Raw genomic sequence first — 5,710 nt, 5'->3', positions numbered from 1 at the left:
TGCATCAGATGAGAACAAGCCTGAGTGGTGTTACTGTTGTAACAAATGTACATGGGTGATGCTGATGGCTGGCCAAGGCATAAAACACATTGATTAAGAGTGTTGCTTTTAAATCATGTAGCTGAGACAGGTTTCTGGACAGTTTATACCCACTTCTCAACAGTGTTTATTGGACATAGTAGTATTAGTGATTTGCAGCTGGTCTTGTTGAGATTGGAAAAAGGATATGCCTTTGGAGCTGGTTATATGCTAAGAGAATGTGCACATCAGCACCGAGGTTCAGGAGATCACCTCCAAGATTGGTCTAGTAATGCACCTGGACTGAGATTCAGCATTTGTTTTGAGGTGTTCTGTGCATATGCTGGTGGTATGGAATTAGACAAGGAAAGCAGGATCCTAGGGTTAGTCTGTGATGTGGTGGTTAAGGCAATGGATCCTACATGGTCTACTTTATGGTTCGTGTCCCAGACTCATTAGCTTGAAAAGCACACTTCGCACCTTTGAGTGCACGCCCAAAATCCAGAGAGGAGAGAATGGAGAAGGGATTGCAGTGTGGCCACTCCCTTTGGGAGATTATTTTTCACTTTCTCTCTCTCTGCCTCTCTGAGAATATTTGAATCACCACTGAGAGGTGAGTGCACATACCTTATAGCAAAAACTATTTAAAAAAATAAAAGAAGAAAGAAAGAAAAAGGCAGAAAATAAAAGAAGGCATTATACCTTCAGACCGCTATTGCTCTAATGTACATTTATGCTCTAATGCTGTTGATATATTGTGTCATTTTTTTTCTTAGGTAGCGTCTCCTTGTGTTGCAATCCGCCTGCCTCTGTCTTCCCAGGAGGTAGTACTACAAAGGCACACTACTATGCCCAGCTTTTAGGATGGGCCAAGAATTAGAACCTGGTCCTCCTGTGAGGCCTCAGCCCACTGAGAGCAGCATCCACCAACTCCCACTACCATGACTGAGTAGTAACTTCAGAATTGCAAGCATGGTCCTTTTGAGCCCTTTAAACTTTTTGTACAATTGGGCCCTTTCAAATGGCCCTATTAATACAAAAGTCCTATCTTCTATTATTTATAATATTCAGTTTAATATGAAATTTATTTATATATTCTTCAACCAGAGAGATGGAGAGACACCTCAAACAAAGCCTATGCACTGCGATCCACCCTATTCTAAACCAGGCCAAATCATAGGACATACATGAGGTGCCCAGCATGTTTAGGGAGATCCTGGGGTGCACATCCAGTTATGTAACTGCTGTGCTACCACCTGGCACCCTCACTAGGCCCTTTATTGTGCTTTGAGTGTCTATGTCTTCAGTCTCTGGCTCAATTTCTTCATAAAATATGCCTTCCCATTTCGGTGGGAATGGTTTAATTTTGGGATCTAGTAATCAGTTAGGGTCCTTACATTGGTTTTCACTTGGTCCTCATTTTAAATCTATCATTAAAAACTGGTTGCTCCATGAATTTGCATGCCATCTTTATGCAGGGGCCACATCAATCTTCTCTGTATTGTTTCAATTTTAGTATATGTCTTGCTGAACAGAAGAATGAATTGAAAAAGTGTGGCATATATACTATATGAAATACTACTCAGCCATAAACAAACAAACAAACAAACAGAAAACAAACAAACAAACAAAAAACAAGACCCTGGCTTTTGATAGAAAGTGGCTGAACATGGAAGATTTATCTCTGAGTGAAGTAAGCCAGGCTCTCCTTCATGGAGAGACATTGTATGTCTCCACTTAATATATACCAACTGTCCACACTCAATGGCTGAAACAAAAAGACTGGAGGGTACAGAAACATAGACAATGGTTATAGGTACTGGATTCAGTGTGAAAAGAGAGTGGGAGAAGGAAAGACATTAGGGTGAAAAATAGAGAGGCCAGACATTTATGGGACACAGAAATGGGTTATTGTCTGTTGATGATAATGTGTGTCATATTCCCAACTGGACTGGTGTGAAATGTATTCATTTTGGAACACTCACTTTACAAGCTAAGTGATGCATGTGATTGAATGTATAAAAGAAACTAGAATAAAATAAAATATATTTTTTAAAAGAATAAAAAAAAAACTGGTTGCTTTAATCAATATTTTCTGCACATACCTCTAATTCCTAACTCTTTCACAGATATATTGGGATAATAAGCTTCATTGTCCTGGTTTACCTGATAAATCACATTTCCGTTCTTGTTTTGCTTTCCAGTTTTCTTTTACCATAGCTGAGGATTGCAGTAGCTCCTTCCTTCTATAAAAAATAAAGTTTCTGCTTCTTCTTCATTCTGAATACATGTGGGGAGTAGTAATTTCTGGAAGGAAAACTTCACTACCTCAAAATGAGAAGACTCAGAGTTACAGTTTTGACCCTACCCTAGATCAGAGTCAACTCTTTCCAAGAGGTCACAAAAATAGACATACTCCCTGGAGAAAATGCCAAAGGAAAGCTGAATCATTTTATCTTAACTAGGCCTTTATTTCATTAAAAAAAAGCAAAATTGCACAATGGATGAGTTTGAAACATATAGCCAGTACTGGAAGTGTAGTTGCATTGTGTGTGTGTGTGTGTGTGTGTGTGTGTGTGTGTGTGTGATAGAAAACTTGGAGGTAGGTGTGTGTGTCTTTGTATTTTCTCCCTAGTAATTTGTACTCAAACACTAGTACTTTTTAGGAACACAGAAAATAAAAACAGGCATGCATAATTATGTTGGTAAAAAAGAGAACATGATAATGGTCCTGCTTTCTCCCGTGTGACAAAATGTCTTGGTCCCATTTAGCAATTTTAGACATGTGCTAAATGAAAGCAGAATAAAAAAATATTCTTTTAATTTTTTGTCTAGAGGGTGGATGTACTCATCAGAGAGGGATACACACAGAGAAAGAAAGTGAGACTGGACTGAGCTGTGTATCATGTTGGGTCAAGTGTCTTCGCAATCTAAATGATGTACAGCGATTTTATGTATGAATAAAAGAATTTAAAAATTTATTAGAACTAATAAATTCAAAAAAAAAAAAGAAAGAAAGGGAGAGAGAGGGAAGAAATGAGAAAGCACCCCCACGGGGAATGGTCACCATGCAATAGCTCTCCTCCATTTCTCCCTCCCTTCAGGATTTTGGGCAGGCTCACACATGTGCTCACTATGTTTTTCAGTTTGCTGGCCTGATACTCAAACCATGCAGTCAACTACGTGAAACCCAGTTGCCTTAACCAACAGTACATGAAGTCTGCCCACCCTTATTTTTTGACCCTGATGATTCTTTTTTTTATTGGAGAGGGTTTTGCTATAGGGTGCATGTGCTCACCATGAAGACAGAGAGAGACAGAGAAACAGAAAACCAGAAATCACCCCCCAGGGGGTATGGCTTTGTCATAATCCCTTCTCCACCATTCTCTTGGCATCCTGGGCATGCGCGCACATGGGCCCGGCCTGAGTTTAAGCCACCTGGTCCAGGATTTGAACTGCAGTAGACTACATCAGAGTCCAGCTATATAGCCATTACGTCAACTGCTGGTCCCTGATACTGATGATTCTCACCTAGAAAACAATGTGACTCAATCAGTAACAAGAAATCTAACAGTGTTCATGAGTACTGCTGGCAGCCCAGTAGGAGTAAGGCGTGAGATTGGAAAGAAGGGCAGGAAGCTTTCTTTCCTTTGCCCTTTCTAAGGCAGTGTACTTGTTTCTCATAGACCTGCAGTGGTGCTAAAATGTGCTTCTGTGAGAAACCTATTCATGCATTCTCATTATGATCTGTATATCCTCCAATCTAAAAAAAGAGATATGTTATGGAGTCCCTTTTCTGGATATTCGTATTCTGACATAATCGTTCATTAACTTATTTTCTTCATCACATTTTTGGATTTGCTTATAATTTTTGATGACTTGAAAACTGAGGATTCTAGGATACAGTATTGGTTTTCGGGTATCACGTGTAATCTATATGGGAACTTTGGTAACTGACATTTGAGAGAGAACAAGTTAAAAGTGGGTCTGTAACTAATTCTCTTTCTCTTGGGAGGTGCTTGAGACAATTTTGACTAGAATGGATTTGTAGATATTCTCCAGAATTTACTAGCAAGATGATAACGGTGGAAATTTTTTGCATAGATTGTTTAAAAACCATTTTCAGAATTAGTGGTACAACTGGGTGACTTATTAAAATAAACTTGTAGTGGGACCTGACTGGCTAGAGACTAGATAAAAGTCACTTAGAATTTCTTAATTAAAAAAAGATACAAAAACTAGACTTTTTTATAAAATTATCAAATTTCTATAATTTGAATGTTTTTCATTTTCTTTCCAGTCTGCTTATTTTTTTTTTTTTTGGTTTCTTCTAAACTTGCAGATTCTACTTGGTTAGCATGTTATTGAAAATATTCAACACAATTTTAGGTCACACGTAGATTATTTAACTGTTTTCTTTATCAATATGTTAATTTACTTCTATGTTGTCTATTATAATTCATGGTACTAACTGATTAACAAGTTATAAGAATCCCACCTTTTGACTATAACTGTAAAAATGTGTGTAAATATAGATTGTACAAAACTAAGCATGTTAAGAATAGAATTTAATTCTCAAAGAGCTGAAGGCATATTACAAAAATCCTTAATTGAGTACATTATGTTTAGTATTTAACCCCCTGTGTATTACATAATGTAGAGGTGATTATTATACCATTATTAAGCGATAAATTCAGATAAGCATATCAGTGCTTTATTGCAGGTCCTTAACTTTAATTTGATTCATCTAATTATTTATTAGAAGGTAACTTTCAATAGACAAAGGAAGTATAGTTTAACTTGGAAAAAAATATTTATTGATACTGATTTGTGAAAGTACGTAAGAAATTTTGCAGATGTTAAAACTATTTTCTGCATGGGTAAACCACATGGCTCTCAGAAATAAAAACAAAGAAACAAACAAACACTTAACAAATATTAAAAAATTAGCAGGTGGGGACCTGCAGTTAGCATAATGGCTATGTCGCTGGACTCCCACGTAGTTGACCACGGTTCGCGTCCCAGACCCGGTGGCTTAAAACTCACGCGGGGCGTGTGTGCGCGTGTGCACAAGATCCCAAGAGGAGAATGGAGGAGAAGGGATTGCGGCGTGGCCATCCCCCCTGGGGGGTGATTTCTCGCTTTCTGTCTCTGTTTCTGTCTGTTTGTCTGGTGAGCGCACGCGCCCTATAGCAAAAACCTCTCCAAAAGAAGAAGAAAAAAAAAAAGAGTTATTCACTTTCTTTAAATAGGGCTTCAACCTTTGGGGAGAACAGATTCTACTTTAAAGAATTTTTAAATTTTTGCTTAACCTTTTTGTATGTAAGTGTGTAGCATTCACTAGTTTAAATCTGAAGAATATGCAGAGAAAGGTAATGTTATGTACCCAAATGTTTATTTTAATTGTAATTTTAATACTAGAATTATCTACCTTTCTCTCATTATTTTGTTAAAATAATGTAAATAACTAAAAATAAATGTAATAAATCTAAATGCTTCTAAAATAAATTCAATAAATAATCAGATATGAAAATAAATATATAATTAAACTCTGAATGTTATATGATCATTCTATGTTAAATATCTGTAGTAAAATCAATAATTACGTTTTGCCTTCCCTTTTTTTATACATGATAAATGACTATACATGTAAATGTGTAAACTCTTTTTCAAAATTCAATATTTGGGGAAC

General features: G+C 36.9%; 1 non-coding gene across 1 annotated transcript; it reads right to left on the bottom strand.

Moving 5' to 3' along the window:
• Nucleotides 1-1,453: 1,453 nt before the first annotated feature.
• LOC114009889 (U6 spliceosomal RNA) lies at nt 1,454-1,558 on the bottom strand. Its single transcript, XR_003551278.1, has one exon. It is a non-coding gene; the product is annotated as a U6 spliceosomal RNA (small nuclear RNA).
• Nucleotides 1,559-5,710: the final 4,152 nt, after the last annotated feature.

Source organism: Tupaia chinensis, unplaced genomic scaffold (assembly GCF_000334495.1).
Source record: "Tupaia chinensis unplaced genomic scaffold, TupChi_1.0 Scaffold000658_1, whole genome shotgun sequence".
Lineage (NCBI taxonomy): Eukaryota > Metazoa > Chordata > Mammalia > Scandentia > Tupaiidae > Tupaia > Tupaia belangeri.
The sequence above is the reverse complement of the archived record's forward strand: the minus strand, read 5'-3'. Positions and strand labels throughout refer to the sequence as shown.